Below are 17,015 nucleotides of genomic sequence, written 5' to 3'. Positions count from 1 at the left end.
AATTAATTTAAAAAATCAGCTGAAGTAATCAATTTCCAAAAGGAATGAAACATGAAATGCTTCCAAAGACCTGAAATAGAGACATGAACACTCTGGAATTTGGGAGAGTGGCACAAAAGTAAAATAACTGTTTTTAAAGAGATATTGAGAGGAAATATAATGTGTTTCTTTGGGAAGCAACCCCTTTGCAGTTTAGTGAACCACAGAGCCCAGGTTTCTGCCCCACCTGGGGTCCTGCCTGTCCCCATTGTCTTGGTGTCCCCTCTGCAGTTCTGTGCAGACCCAGGAGGAGCAGCAGCCATGAAGATCCTGTTCCTGCTCTTCCCCCTGATCCTCCTGCTGGTCCAGGGTGCTGCAGGTAAGAGGGGAAGAGAGGAGATGGGGGAAAGTGTGAGCACTCCGCAGTGGGAATTCAGTGTCCCTGGATGTGACCGTGTTTGTGGGAGTGTTTAGAAGGTAATGGAGGACTGAGGTCAAAGGGGTTTCTCAAATGCGTTTCCAACTGAATAACAATTTAGTGGGCAGAAATCCCATGGAGACAGAATCCTGCCTTGTTCTGTAGGTCAGAAGGTTTCAGGCTCCAAGCCTGCACCCCCTGCCCTACATGGGGGTAGCAGAGAATGTGAGGGGGATGGAGGATGCTTTGGATGGAAGCATTTCCTGGAGCACAAAGGTCTCCCTTTCTTAACCACCAGCTGAATGTATTAATATCGTATTATTATTATTATTATTGCTGTAATTGGTTTGTGTGTGCTTTTGTCCATGGGAACAGGAAACGAAAATGCCTGTAGGCGCAGAGGGGGAGTCTGCACATTTTTTGGGAGTTGCGGCGACCCCATAAAACCTGTTCAGCGATGTTCAACATTCAAGGTGTGCTGCAAGAGGTAAGGATCAGATCTCTGCCTGAAGAAAGAGATTTCTCCATTTCCCCCACCCAGAGGGAACTATTACAAATTTATTTCTACACAAAAAATTATAAAATCTCTCCTGTTTCTATAATGAGTCAAAGAGGCCCAAATGACAAGGGAAAAGCCCTTGTGGCTTTAAGGCTGCCCTGAGTGGGACTGCATGAGCCCCAGGTCAGCCAGGGCCTCCCCATTCACCAAAGCCATCAAAGAGTGAAGACTTCACTGTCCATGGGCAGCATCGAGGACATGATCCAGGTCTGGCTGCATCTGTACAGCCCTGGAGCCAGGGCTGCCAGCACTGAGATAGCCCAGGCCCAACCTGGCTGCACTAAGGACTGCACCTCACCTGCCCTGGGCCTGACTCTGCTGCACCTCACCCTGGGCATTGCAGGGCAGGGGAGACACTGGCAGGGAAAATTACAAGAGCTGATGTGCTTGTTTCCTTTCTTCTTACAGTCTCTGGGGATGAAACTCACAAGCAGGACATGGCCCTCATTTCTGGCTCCTGAAAATCACCTTCTGATGTCCCCATGTGCTGATGTCCCCTGCCCTGGGTGGCTGTGCCGTGCCCAGCTGGGCTGACAGCAGCAGTGGCAGCTGCTCCTGCTGGCTGCTGCTGGGCTGGAGCCCTGTGGTGCCAGCCCCGGTGTCTTTGGGGCAGGGGCTGCTTTTCCCACCTTGAATAAAGACGAGCACTTTGGCATTGCAGGGCTGGGCCGTGTCTGTGTGTCCTGCTGCTGCTGCAGGGGTTGCTTGGGAGCAGCTGGGGACATTGCCTGGTTCACTGGAGACTTTCTCTCTCAAGAATCAGACTCATAACATTTCTGAAGTTGGAAAAGTTTTCTAAGAATATTGAGCCCAATGATTCCCCCGGGAATTCCAACCCCACCACTAAATCTTCAGCACAAGTGCCACATCCACATAGCTTTAAATTCCTTGCAGGAAGGGTGACTGCACCACTGCTCTGGGCAGCATGACCCAAACAACCATCACTCTTTCAGCAAAAAAGTTATTCCTAATGCCCAGTCTAATCCTTCCCTGCTGTTATTTGAGACCATTGCTTCTGGTCTGGCCAATAGTTACCAGGGAGAAGAGACTCACCCCAAAACTGTCTGCACTGCCATTGCTTTCCAGACCTTGAGGACTTGCAGCCTTGGCTTTTCCTTCAGCTGTGCTCACCTGTCCTGGCACTGACTCTGGGGCTGCTCCCTCAAGCTCCCTTTCCCTCTGCACTCAAGTGCAGCTCCCCCAGCCCAGGGGCTCCTTGGCCCAGAACATCTGGAGCCAGACTGATGGAGGTGTGGGAAACGAGCTCAGGGCTCACCAAGGGTACATGCGGGGAAGTAAAGGGCAAGAGGGCACGCAGAAAATTTTATTTTCTCCATCTCATTTCCAAACTCCTCAAAAGAGCTGTTGGTGTGAAATGAGTGACAAACCTTTCCCCTCACAGTACAAAGCTAAGCAGGATTGCAATATTCAGTCAGATCTTCCACATCCCTCTCTCACTATGGAAGAGATAAAATGGGAGACCACAAGGAGGGAAAGGATTTCCTCATTTCTCCTCTTCCCAACACCAATCCACCTCTCTTGTCATCCCATCCCTCTCCTGCCCAGCCCGGTGTCACTGTGCCGCGGGTGTCACAAGAGGTGTTGCATGGGGACAACGGTGCCATTGATTGCAACAGCCCCAGGAGGCCCCTCAGCCTCTGGCCCTGCAGCAGGGAGGGAGCAGGGCCAGCCCCAGCACCCCCACAGCCATGGGGCCCTCCCGCCTTGGCCCAGGCCACTTGTGCCAGCAGCACCTGGGGCCTGTCCCACCCACCAGCACTGCTATAAACCCAGCGTGCTTGGGCCACTGCAGCATTGCCTGGCCCCAAGGCCATCTGCACACAGCCATTCCTCTGCATTTGCTGCTGCCTCAACACCAAAGCCTTTCTCAAACTGGTGAGTGTGGGTTCTCTCTCTGAATTCCTGCCCACTCAGGGTCCTGCTTGTCCCCATTGCCTTGGTGTCCCCTCTGCAGGTTTGTGCAGATCCAGGAGGAGCAGCAGCCATGAAGACCCTGTTCCTGCTCTTCCCCCTGATCCTCCTGTTGGTCCAGGGTGCTGAAGGTGAGAGGGGAAGTGGGGAAAAGGGGGAAAGTGTGGGCACCCAGCAGTGGGAATTCAGTGTCCCTGGAAGTGACCATTTTTGTGGGAATGATGAGAAGGTAACAGGGGTCTGGGGTGAAAGGTTATTCCTGAGTGAGTTTCCAAATAGACACTGATTTGGGGTGAAGAGAGCCCATGGAAACTGAATCCTGACTTATTCTGTGGGTCAGGTACATGGATTGTGATAAATGCCAGTCTGCAATCTCTGCTGGTGCCGGCAGAGGTGGGAACAGAGCTGGCAGATAGCTTGGCTCTCCCTCAGCCTCACGTTGGTCCTTTCTACTCTCTGCTCTGCTGTGCCTCCAGTTTAGGGGGACAGGGACCTTCCAGGTGAGATACATTGCAATTGGAGATGTGGCTGTGGAGCCATTGGATCTGAACCCTTGGGGAAGCTGAGACTTCCTCTTGGCCTGAAGTGCGCCAAGGGAGAATCAGCCTGTCTATACCACCTCAGTCTGACCTCTCAGATTATTACTTTAACTTTTCCGTGTGTCTCTTTCTCATGGGAACAGGCAATGAAGATAAATGCAGGTTAAAACGGGGATTCTGCCTCAGGGATTATTGCCCTACTGGCACACATCGTGCAGGAACATGTGCTCCAGGCTTGTTATGCTGCAGAAGGTGAGCCCCGGATCCTTGGCCTAAGAAAGATTTCCCTCCTTTTTCTTCTGAAACATCTGTTACCAATGCGTTTCTTGACAACTCATGATAAATACTCTCCAGCAATCAGGCTTTGGGAGAAATGCTCAAGGAGAGAGAGGACAGTCCTTGAGGGTATGATCTCCCCTCACAGGGGCTGCAGCAGGCCTAGGTCAGCCAGGATTTTCACACTCTCCCCCAATCCCCAGGGCTTCCTTCAGACTCTACAGAGGACTCACCAAAGCCACCAAACAGTGAAGACTTCACTGTCCATGAGCAGCATCGAGGACATGATCCAGGTGTGGCTGCATCTGCACAGCCCTGGAGCCAGGGCTGCCAGCACTGAGATAGCCCAGGCCCAACCTGGCTGCACTAAGGACTGCACCTCACCTCCCCTGAGCCTGACTCGGCTGCACCTCACCCCGGGCATTGCAGGGCAGGGGAGACAGTGGCAGGGAAAGTTACAACAGCTGATGTGCTTGTTTCCTCTCTTCTTACAGTATTTGGCGTCGAGACTCTGAAAATTCCCAAGCAGGACATGGCCCTCGCTTCTGGCTCCTGAAAACCACCTCCTGATGTCCCCATGTGCTGATATGCCCATGTGCTGATGTCCCCATGTGCTGATGTCCCCTGCCCTGGGTGGCTGTGCCATGCCCAGCTGGGCTGACAGCAGCAGTGGCAGCTGCTCCTGCTGGCTGCTGCTGGGCTGGAGCCCTGTGATGCCAGCCCCGGTGTCTTTGGGGCAGGGGCTGCTTTTCCCACCTTGAATAAAGACGAGCACTTTGGCATTGCAGGGTTGGGCCGTGTCTGTGTGTCCTGCTGCTGCTGCAGGGCTTGGTTGGGGGCACCTGGGGACCCTGCCTGGTTCACTGGAGACTTTCCCTATCAAGAATCAGACTCATAACATTTCTGATGTTGGAATAGACCTCCAAGAATATTGAGTCCAACTATTCCCCCAGCACTGCCAACTCCAATACTAAACGCTGATCACAAATGCCACATCCACACAGCTTTTGAATTCCTTGCAGGAATGGTGACTGCCCTGGGCAGGATGTCTCAATGAACCATCACCATTCCTGCAAAGAAATTATTCCTCATGCCCAGTCTAATCCTTCCCTACTTCTATTTGAGATCATTTCCACTCATCCTGTGATTTGGTATGTGGGAGAAGAGACTGACTCCAAAACTGTCTGCACTGCCATTGCTTGTTAGACCTGGAGGATTTGGTGAGGGATGTTCAGACCATCCCTGCCTGCCTTGGGTTTCCTTCAGCTGTGCTCACCTGTCCTGGCACTGACTCTGGGACTGTTCCCTCAAGCTGCCTTTCCCTCTGCACTCAAGTGCAGCTCCCCCAGCCCAGGGGCTCCTTGGCCCAGAACATCTGGAGCCAGACTGATGGAGGTGTGGGAAACGAGCTCAGGGCTCACCAAGGGCACATGGAGGGAAATAAAGGGCAAGAGGGCATGCAAGAAATTTTATTTTCTCCATTTCATTTCCAAACTCCTCAAAAGAGCTGTTGGTGTGAAATGTGTGGGAAAACGTTCCTCTCCACATATAAAGCTGAGCACGATTGCAATATTCAGTCAGCTCTTCCACATCCCACGCTGAGTTTAGAACAGAAAAAATGGGAGACCACAAGGAGGGAAAGCATTTCCTCATTTCTACTCTTCCCAACACCAACCCACCTCTCTTGTCCATCCCATCCCTCTCCTGCCCAGCCCGGTGCCGCTGTGCCGCGGGTGTCACAAGAGGTGTTGCATGGGGACAACGGTGCCATTGATTGCAACAGCCCCAGGAGGCCCCTCAGCCTCTGGCCCTGCAGCAGGGAGGGAGCAGGGCCAGCCCCAGCACCCCCACAGCCATGGGGCCCTCCCGCCTTGGCCCAGGCCACTTGTGCCAGCAGCACCTGGGGCCTGTCCCACCCACCAGCACTGCTATAAACCCAGCGTGCTTGGGCCACTGCAGCATTGCCTGGCCCCAAGGCCATCTGCACACAGCCATTCCTCTGCATTTGCTGCTGCCTCAACACCCAGACCTTCTCCAGGCAGGTGAGTGTGGGTTCTCTTTCCTAAATTCTGCTCACTCAGGGTTCTGCCCCTCCCCATTGCCTTGGGTCTATGGTTCCATTGACCACAGTGATAGGCAGGAACGTCCTTCACAAAGTTCTGGACCTCTCCAGGGACATGAATTTCCCTCAACTCCACAACCCAGGTCAGTTCCCAACTCTTGTTTGACTGTTGGCTTTGTCTTGAGTGTTGACATGGGCACCACCTGAGAGGCAAACTCTGCTTTGTCTCTTGGGGAAGGAGAGGCATAATTGTGAGAATAAAAGCAGCAGCAACACGTTTCATCTGGTAACTGCATTTGAAAGTCTTTCTTGTTCCACCTTTGGCTCTGTCTCAGCAAAAACATATATTTCTTCTTGAAACAGATGTGCACCCAAACAGAAGTGTTGGATGCAAAAGGCCTGAGGCAGCACAGCTTCCAGGGGTTAATATTCTGCTTGTTTTCCACAAGTCTTTGAATTCTGATTTGGATACCAGTGGAAGAATCAGGCATTGCTTCTCCCACATGTCCCTTAAGAGAATTCATAGAGAATAAGGTGATGGAAATTGCCCAACAGGCCAGCATTTCTCCAGCTGCTCCCAGGAAATCCTAAAGCATCTGAGATTCATTATTCAGAACAGGTCACTTGTGATAGTTCCTCTGCAATTTAGAACATTTCTGTTTGCTGTATTGTTCAGGACCTTTGGTGTGTCCACTCTGCAACTCTGTGAAGTCCCGTGAGAAGCATCAGCCATGAGGATCCTGTTCCTGCTCTTCCCCTTGTTCCTCCTGTTGGTCCAGGGTGCTGCAGGTAAGAGGGAAAGAGGGAGAAGTGCAGTCACATGCGCTTTGCCCAGGTTATTGTTTTAACTCTTTCCCTGTGCATGATTTTCCATGGCAGCAGGAAAACATGCCAAGTGCATCCGACGAGGAGGATTCTGTGCTCTGGGGGGCTGTCGTTTCCCCTATAAATACGTCGGAGTTTGTTCAACACTGAGCCACTGCTGCAAAATGTAAGTTCTGGAAATGGTTCCTCCCTACTCATAGATAAAGTTATTATTGTCTTTCAGCCAGGTCTTCCTTCACATCTTCAGGTGTTCATGCTCTGCAGCAAAAGCCAAGAAAGGAAAGGAGAAGTCTTTTTGGGTTTGGACCTGTGCTGATTTGGGCTGAAGTAGCCCCAGGTCATGCAGTTGTACCCTACACTCCTTTAGCCCCACAAAGTTTATCCACCGGCAATGCAGAAAGCTCAGCTCTGTTGCCCAAATGAGAAGGCTGTTCCTGGAACTGTGTGAGGATCCTCGTCTTGATATTTGTAACAGCTGGAGTTGACCTCTGTAGGCTGAGAGTTATCTCCCTGTGCCTGTTTTCATTGCAGGGGGAGGGGATAAAGAAGGGCAAGAAAAGTTCCCCAGGTGATGTGCTTTTTTCCTCTCTTCTTACAGTGTTTGGGGTTAAACCCTGAAATTCCCAAACAGGACATGGCCATTGCTTCTGGTTCCTGAAAATCAACTCCTTATATACCCTGCCCTGGGTGGCTGTGCCATGCCCAGCTGGGCTGACAGCAGCAGTGGCAGCTGCTCCTGCTGGCTGCTGCTGGGCTGGAGCCCTGTGGTGCCAGCCCCTGTGTCTTTGGGGCAGGAGCTGCTTTCCCCGCCTTGAATAAAGACGAGCACTTTGGCATTGCAGGGCTGGGCCGTGTCTGTGTGTCCTGCTGCTGCTGCAGGGCTGCTGTGCCTGCTGGCCCTGGGGCTGCCACTGCCTTGGTGGCAGCAGAAGGCCCTGGGCATGGAGCTGGGGCTGAGCAGCGCCTGTGTCCCTGGGGATGCTCCTGCCTGGCCGTGCTTTGGGGACGCTGAGCCTGGCACTGCCTGCTGGGCCAGCCTGGCTGGGCTGCCTGTGCTGGGGCTGCCCTGCAGATGCTCCCTCTGGGGAGCAGGATCCTTATCCTGGTCCTGATGGTTATGGGTGTCCCTTGTCCACAATAGCCATGGCTTTGTGTGCGTGGCTCTGCTGGGGCTCTCTGCTGCTCCCGGCCTTGGTTCCCATTCAACCCATCCCAGATATCCTGGAATTCCCCTACACTGTGGAGTGAGGTCTCTGTTGTACTCATTTGCCCTTGAGCTGAGGTCTGCATTGCAGTCCCTGCTCAGTTCTCCCCCGTCTCCCAGGCCCACAGCACCAACTCCTCTACCAGCCCACAGCCTCTGTCCTTCCCTCATTCCTTCTGGATATGCCTGATCCTGCAGACCCAGCAGACCTCATCATGCCTTCAAGGGAAACAGGTCTCCCAGTCTGGCTGTACAGCTCCTCCAGGAGATGATCTCTCCAAATGGTCCCTTGGGCCACAGCCTGAAGAAGTCCATAAGTATCACCCATCAGGGCAAAAGTCAGGTATCTTCTCCTCTCTGGCAGCTCAGATAGGTCTTACCACATCCTTCACTTCCTAAGGCCAGTGGTCTCAGCATTCCTGTGAGTGCAGACCCAGCCTTGCAGACTCAATTAATGGGTTTTGGGGCTGGCCCTGCTCCCTCCCTGCTGCAGGGCCAGAGGCTGAGGGGCCTCCTGGGGCTGTTGCAATCAATGGCACCGTTGTCCCCATGCAACACCTCTTGTGACACCCGCAGCACAGCGGCACCGGGCTGTGGGGCCAGCAGGGAAATCCTTGGGATGGGCACAGGAACTGGTGGGTGCAGGCACCAGCACCAACCCCAGTTCTGGTGCCCTTGCTGGGCAGGAGGGTCTGTGCCATGTGCCCAAGTTAGCAGCTCCCTCTCCAGGGGTTTGGCAGAGCAATCTGGTTGCCCCCAAATTGCAGAGCCTGAGTTTCTGGGGATTTGGATCCTGGTGCCTCAACAGTGCCTCAACATTTTCCCCTGCATAACCTTGAGATATGAATTCACAGTGACAAGGTGACAATTAAGAAAAACATGGGAATGGATTCTGCATCCTCCGCAGAAAAAGAGGGCCCAACCACTCTGTTTACTGATGGTTTACTGGGAAGGTTTTCTGAAGATAAGTGGAAAAGGTTCTGCTCTGTGCCAGAGCAGCAGGTTGGTGCTGGTTTACAATGAGTCTGTGTCCCTGGATGTATCCAGCACACCACAGAACCACAAGGAGTTCTTACACAAGGCAGGATGTCACAAGACCTTGGGCTGGGAATCCTTCTCAGAGGTGTCAGAAGAGGAACCCAAAACCTGCTTTCCTTCAGTGCAGAGGGGAAACAGAGAAAGGAACTCTTGGGCTGGACATCTCAAGTACTCAAGTGACTCCAGCCTGTCCCGTGCGCTCTCCTCATGTATATGTTCAGAGAGCAGCAGGCACAACAGTAATGAATTAAATGGATTAAAAAATGGAGGATTTAAGTGATACTACAGTGAAACTGTGCTGTGGATGTTGCATTTTCCTATAAACAGAATGAAGATGAAAAAAGACAGAAGTCAAGCCTTTCGATGCAGGTATTTTTTTCCTCTACTGAGATAATGAGTCACATGTGAGTTCTCCTGGCTGTGCAAACATTCCTCACCAACCCATAGCTTCAAGGAATGGCTCCTGCTGCAGGTTTCACAGCTGGGACTGGAGCTGGGACCTTGGAACAAAGCTGTGGCTTTGCCCCTATCACCATGGCTCCTACTCCATGTCTTTCTGAGTCCACAGCATGATACACAGGAGCCTGGCTGGAGAGGAGGAGAAAAAGGGGGGAAGGGAAATCCTGCTCCACCCTCAGAGTCCTGCCTTGTGCAGGGATGGAGGCATCAGACATGTTGGAGAATCCCTGTCGAAGGCTGCAGAGAGGGGGTCCTGAGTGTGTCCCAATCAAGCGCTATAAACATCACCTAACTTCCACCAGAAAACTTCCCCTGCATGTTTAAGACAGGGAACAACTGGCAGACCAGGGACATGGGGACAACCCTGGGTTAGATCTGCTGCCTTTCCAAGCCCAGAGGCATACCTAGGACGGCAGGGATGCTCAAACAGCTCCTAGAGATCTGCAGAGCCCAGGTGGACTCAGAACAGAGGGCAAGGTCCTGCCTGGGCTCCAGCCAGTCTCAGTGTGCCCAGACAAGAGAGGGGATTCTCAGGGTGTGCACAATGAACACAAAAACACACATGTGTAGCTTGAGATTCCCAGTAGGAGCCATGTCCTGCTCGATGTGGACATATGGAATATCACTGCAGAAAACCCAGGGAGCTCATTTCCCACCAGCAGCAGGACTGTGCCTCCCTTGAGCTCATCCTCACTTCTGCTGAGGATCCCCCATGAGAAAGGACAATCACCAACCTCTAAGTGAGTGACAGGGAAGAAAGGGTGTGAGAAAATAAAGAAGTCTGGGCCTATAAAAAGCAGGACATGGATTGTGCTTCACAGGAGTGAGCATCTGCAGGGCAGCCCCTGCACAGGCAGCCCAGCCAGGCTGGCCCAGCAGGCAGTGCCAGGCTCAGCGTCCCCAAAGCACGGCCAGGCAGGAGCATCCCCAGGGACACAGGCGCTGCTCAGCCCCAGCTCCATGCCCAGGGCCTTCTGCTGCCACCAAGGCAGGGGCAGCCCCAGGGCCAGCAGGCACAGCAGCCCTGCAGCAGCAGCAGGACACACAGACACGGCCCAGCCCTGCAATGCCAAAGTGCTCGTCTTTATTCAAGGTGGGAAAAGCAGCCCCTGCCCCAAAGACACCGGGGCTGGCACCACAGGGCTCCAGCCCAGCAGCAGCCAGCAGGAGCAGCTGCCACTGCTGCTGTCAGCCCAGCTGGGCACGGCACAGCCACCAAGGACAGGGGACATCAGCACATGGGGACATCAGCACGTGGGAACATCAGGAGGTGATTTTCAGGAGCCAGAAGCGAGGGCCATGTTCTACTTGGGAATTTCAGGGTTTCATCCAGAGCGACTGTAAGAATAAACAGACAAGCACATCAGCTGTTGTAACTTTCCCTGCCACTGTCTCCCCTGCCCTGCAATGCCCAGGGTGAGGTGCAGCAGAGTCAGGCTCAGGGCAGGTGAGGTGCAGTCCTTAGTGCAGCCAGGTTGGGCTTGGGCTATCTCAGTGCTGGCAGCCCCGGCTCCAGGGCTGTGCAGATGCAGCCAGACCTGGATCATGTCCTCAGTGCTGCCCAAGGACTGTGAAGTCTTCAGTCTTTGGTGGCTTTGGTGGTTCCTCTGCAGAGACTGAATGAGGCCCTGGGGACTGAGGGAGAGTGGGGGCGCCCTGGCTGACCTGGGCATGCTGCAGCCCCAGTGAGGGGTGATCAAATCCAGAAGAACTATTCCCTCCCTTCTTGAGCATCTCTATCAATGCAGCAGTGCAGGAGAATATTTATCATGAGTTGTCAAGATAGGCATTGGTAAACAATTTTCAGAGGAAAAAATGAGGAAAATTTTGCTAAGGCAAAGGAACGGGGCCTTACCTTTTGCAGCAAGCATAGCCTCGAACACACAGGCCCACAATACGTGTACCACGAGGGCAAAAATGCTTGATGCAAAATCCCTCTTTTATCCTGCATAGAATTGGACTGCCTGTTCTCATGGGAAAGACATACACAATTAAAGGCAAAACCTGAGAGATCAGATTGTGTTTATAGACAGGCTGATGCTCCCTGGTGCTGGTGCATTTCAGACCAAGAGAAGGGCTCAAATCCAATCCCCCCACAGCCACATCTCCAATTGCAATGTGTCTCACCTGGTAGGTCCCAGTGACCCTAAACTGGAGGCAAAGCAGAGCAGAGAGTAGAAAGGACCAATGTGAGGTGGAGGAGGAGCCCTCCTTGTGTCCAGCTGTGTTCCCAACTCTGCCTGGACCAGCAGAGTTGGCAGGCAGGGATCCCTCACATTCCACCTCCCAGACCCACAGATTAAGCCAGGATTCTGTTTCCATGGGCTCTCTCCACCTCAAATCAGTGTCCATTTGGAAACTCACTCAGGAAACACCTTTCACTCCAGTCCCATGTTACCTTCTCATCATTCCCACAAACACAGCCACTTTGATGAACCCAAATTTCTCCTGGCACAGGCTCACACTTTCCCAATTTCCTCTCTTCCCTTCCCACCTGAAGAACCCTGGACCAACAGGAGGATCAGGGGGAGGAGCAGGAACAGGATCTTCATGGCTACTGCTCCTTCTGGGTCTTCACGGAGCTGCAGAGGGGACACCAAGGCAATGGGAACAGGCAGAACCCTGAGAAAGCAGAATCCCAGGGAAAAACCCCACACTCACCTGCTGGGGGAAGGTCTGGGTGTTGAGGCAGCAGCAAATGCAGAGGAATGGCTGTGTGCAGATGGCCTTGGGGCCAGGCAATGCTGCAGTGGCCCAAGCACGCTGGGTTTATAGCAGTGCTGGTGGGTGGGACAGGCCCCAGGTGCTGCTGGCACAAGTGGCCTGGGCCAAGGCGGGAGGGCCCCATGGCTGTGGGGGTGCTGGGGCTGGCCCTGCTCCCTCCCTGCTGCAGGGCCAGAGGCTGAGGGGCCTCCTGGGGCTGTTGCAATCAATGGCGCCGTTGTCCCCATGCAACACCTCTTGTGACACCCGCGGCACAGCAACACAGGGCTGGGCAGGAGAGGGATGGGATGGACAAGAGAGGTGGGTTGGTGTTGGGAAGAGGAGAAATGAGGAAATGCTTTCCCTCCTGGTCCTCTCTGGTTTTACCTGTTCTATATTCAGTGTGGGATGTGGAAGATCTGACTGAATATTGCAGTCGTGCTCAGCTTTGAACAGTGAGGCAAAATGTTTGCCAATCATTTAACACCAACAGTTGTCTGGGGGAGTTTGGAAATGAGATAGAGAAAATAAAATTTCCTGCACTCCCTCTTGCCCTTTATTTCCCTCCATGTGCCCTTGGTGAGCCCTGAGCTCGTTTTCCACACCTCCATCAGTCTGGCTCCAGATGTTCTGGGCCAAGGAGCCCCTGGGCTGGGGGAGCAGCACTTGAGTGCAGAGGGAAAGGGAGCTTGAGGGAACAGCCCCAGAGTCAGTGCCAGGACAGGTGAGCAGAGCTGAAGGAAAAGCCAAGGCAGGCAGGGATGCTCTGAACATCCCTCACCAAATTCTCCAGGTCTGACAAGGAATGGCAATGCAGACAGTTTTGGGGTCAGTCTCTTCTCCCACCTAACAATTGGCAGGATGAGTGGAAATGGTCTCAAATAGCAGGAGGGAAGGATAAGACTGGGCATTACAAATAATTTCTTTACAGAAAGGGTGATAATTGTTTAGGACATGCTGCACAGGGCAGTGGTGGTGTTACCATTTCTGCAGGGAATTTAAAGGGTGTGTGGATGTGGCACTTGTGCTCATGGTTTAGTGTTGGGATTGGCAGTCCTGGGGGAATGGTTGGACTCAATATTCTTAGAGGTTTATTCGAACATCTGAAATGGTATGGGTCTGATTCATGAGAGGGAAAGTCTCCAGTGAACCAGGCAGGGTCCCCAGCTGCTCCCAACCAAGCCCTGCAGCAGCAGCAGGACACACAGACACGGCCCAACCCTGCAATGCCAAAGTGCTCGTCTTTATTCAAGGTGGGAAAAGCAGCCCCTGCCCCAAAGACACCGGGGCTGGCACCACAGGGCTCCAGCCCAGCAGCAGCCAGCAGGAGCAGCTGCCACTGCTGCTGTCAGCCCAGCTGGGCATGGCACAGCCACCGAGGGAAAGGGACATCAGCACATGGGGACATCAGCACATGGGGACATCAGCACATGGGGAACTCAGCCATGAGGACATCAACACATGGGTCCAGCAGCCAGAAGCGAGGGCCATGTCCTGCTTGGCAATCTCAGGGTTTCATCCAAAGCGACTGCGAGAAGAAAAGAGACAAGCACATCAGCTGTTGTAACTTTCCCTGCCACTATCTCTCCTGCCCTGCAGTGCCCAGGGTGAGGTGCAGCAGAGTCAGGCTCAGGGCAGGTGAGGTGCAGTCCTTAGTGCAGCCAGGTTGGGCCTGGGCTGTCTCAGTGCTGGCAGCCCTGGCTCCAGGGCTGTGCAGATGCAGCTGGACCTGGATCATGTCCCCAGTGCTGGCCATGTACTGTGAAGTCTTCAGTCTTTGGTGGCTTTGGTGATTCCTCTGCAGAGCCTGAATGAAGCCCTGTGGACTGGAGGAGAGTGGGGAGGCCCTGGCTGACATGGAGCTGCTGCAACCCCAGTGAGGGGTGATCACACCCTCCAGGACTATCCCCTCCCTTGCTGAGCATCTCTCCCAAGCATAAATGCTGCAGAGTATTTATCAGGAGGTGTCTATTGCTACTGACAGTTTCCTGTGCAAAATCACGAATGGGACGGGACTGATGAGGAATGCCTCTTGAGCTGTTTATTTTCCAGCATCAGTCTAATTGCATTATCATGACTGTGGGAAGATTCCAGCAGCTCATGTCCAACAGCAGACAAAGAACTTAATTTTCCAACTCACTAAAAAGTTTTTTACCAATTACACAAAGCAAAACCGTATTGACAGTAGCTTTTTCCAACCACTATAAGCACATGTATTTTGCTTAAAACAATGCTCGCTTATTTCAAACATAATTTCTACTGTAATCCTTGAAACAGAATGCACAGTGGTCTGTTATTAAACTTTAAACTTGCTAATGTCTTCCTCGATAGATTTTCTGAAGCTTAGGAAGTTATTCTAGCCAAGCATTAATACACAGACCATTGTTTTATTTGTCCTTACTAATTCTCATATCACTTTTCACCTGAGAACACTTATTAGCGCTAAATTTTAGTTCTCCTGTTCCTGAGGACTGCCTTTTACAGATTGCCCAAAACCCTCTAATTTCAAGGATTCCCACATTGTCAAGAAGGAAATTAGTGACATATGTTTCTGAGGAAAAAAGAGGAAAATATTACTTCAGACAAAGATCTGGGTCTTACCTTCTGCAGCACACAAGGCTTGTTGAGCATCTTGCCACTAAACTTGTACCACGAGGGCAAGAACCCCAGGAGCAAAATCCCCGTATTCTCCTGCAGAGAACTGCATTGCCTGTTCCCACGGGGAAAGACACAGGGAACAATTAAAGGAACACCCAGGGAACTCAGGCTGTGGTTATAGACAAGCTGATGCTCCCTGGTCCTTGTGCATTTCAGACCAAGAGAAGGGCTGAGATCCAATACCCCCACGGCCACATCACCAATTGCAATGTGTCTCACCTGGAAGGTCCCTGAGCCCCTAAACTGGAGGCAAAGCAGAGCAGAGAGTAGAAAGGAGCAGTGTGAGGTTCAGTAAGAGGCAGGCTGTCCCCAAGCTGTGTTCCCACAGTGCTTACAGAGATTGCAGGCAGGGATTTCTCACACTCCACATCTCTGACCCCAGAATAAGCCAGGATTGTGTTTCCATGGGCTCTCTCCACACCAAATCAGTGTCCATCTGGAAATGCACTCAGGAAACACCTTTGACCCCAGTCCCCTGTATCATTTTCATCATTCCCACAAAAAACAGTCATTTCCAGGGACACTGAATTCCCACTGCCAGGTGCTCACACTTTCCACCTTTTCCCCACTTCCCCTCTCACCTTCAGCACCCTGGACCAACAGGAGGATCAGGGGGAAGAGCAGGAACAGGATCTTCATGGCTGCTGCTCCTCCTGGGTTTCGCAGAGCTGCAGAGGAGACACCAAGGCAATGGAGACAGGTAGGAGACCCAGAGTGGGCAGGAATCCAGAGAGAGAACCCACACTCACCTGCCTGGAGAAGGTCTGGGTGTTGAGGCAGCAGCAAATGCAGAGGAATGGCTGTGTGCAGATGGCCTTGGGGCCAGGCAATGCTGCAGTGGCCCAAGCACGCTGGGTTTATAGCAGTGCTGGTGGGTGGGACAGGCCCCAGGTGCTGCTGGCACAAGTGGCCTGGGCCAAGGCGGGAGGGCCCCATGGCTGTGGGGGTGATGGGGCTGGCCCTGCTCCCTCCCTGCTGCAGGGCCAGAGGCTGAGGGGCCTCCTGGGGCTGTTGCAATCAATGGCACCGTTGTCCCCATGCAACACCTCTTGTGACACCCGCGGCACAGCGGCACCGGGCTAGGCAGGAGAGGGATGGGATGGACAAGAGAGGTGGGCTGGTGTTGGGAAAACTAGAAATGATGAAACGGTTTCTGTCCTTTTCCTCTCTGGTTTTGTCCGTTCAATACTCTGAGTGGGATGTGGAAGATCTGACTGAATATTGCAATCATGCACAGCTTTGTACAGTGAGGGGAAAGGTTTGCCAATCATTTCACACCAACAGCTCTTTTGGGGAGTTTGGAAATGAGATGGAGAAAATAAAATTTCCTGCACTCCCTCTTGCCATTCATTTCCCCCCGTGTGCCCTTGGTGAGCCCTGAGCTTGTTTTCCACACCTCCATCAGTCTGGCTCCAGATGTTCTGGGCCAAGGAACCCCTGGGCTGGGGGAGCAGCACTTGAGTGCAGAGGGAAAGGGAGCTTGAGGGAACAGTCCCAGAGTCAGTGCCAGGACAGGTGAGCACAGCTGAAGGAAAAGCCAAGGCAGGCAGGGATGCTCTGAACATCCCTCACCAAGTCCCCAAAAACAGGAAAGCAATGGCATTACAAATATTTTTGTATTCAGTCTCTTCCACCAGAATACAAGAAACAGAGGATATGGTCTAAAAAAGCACCAGGGAAGGATTAGACTGGGCATTAGAAATAATTTCTTTACAGAAAGGGTGATAGTTGTTTAGGACATGCTGCTCAGGGCAGTGGAGGTTTTACCATTCCTGCAAGGAATTTAAAAGCTGTGTGGATGTGGCACTTGTGCTCATGGTTTCGTGATGGGGTTGGCAGTCCTGGGGGAATGGTTGGACTCAATATTCTTAGAGATCTATTCCAACTTCAGAAATGTTATGGGTCTGATTCTTGAGAGGGAAAGTCTCCAGTAAACCAGGCAGGGTCCCCAGCTGCGCCCAACCAAGCCCTGCAGCAGCAGCAGGACACACAGACACGGCCCAGCCCTGCAGTGCCAAAGTGCTCGTCTTTATTCAAGGTGGGAAAAGCAGCCCCTGCCCCAAAGACACCGGGGCTGGCACCACAGGGCTCCAGCCCAGCAGCAGCCAGCAGGAGCAGCTGCCACTGCTGCTGTCAGCCCAGCTGGGCACGGCACAGCCACCGAGGCCAGGGGACATCAGCACATGGGGACATCAGCAGATGGGGACATCAGTACATGGGGACATCAGCAGGTGGGAACATCAGCACATGGGTCCAAATGCCAGGAGCGAGGGCCAGGTCCTGCTTCAGGATTTCATCCAGAGCGACTGCAAGAAGAAAAGAGACAAGCCCATGAATTGGTGTAACATTCCCTGCCACTGTCT

The sequence above is a fragment of the Melospiza melodia genome, chromosome 3 (assembly GCF_035770615.1).
Source record: "Melospiza melodia melodia isolate bMelMel2 chromosome 3, bMelMel2.pri, whole genome shotgun sequence".
Classification (NCBI taxonomy): domain Eukaryota; kingdom Metazoa; phylum Chordata; class Aves; order Passeriformes; family Passerellidae; genus Melospiza; species Melospiza melodia.
This window is presented reverse-complemented; position numbering follows the sequence as displayed.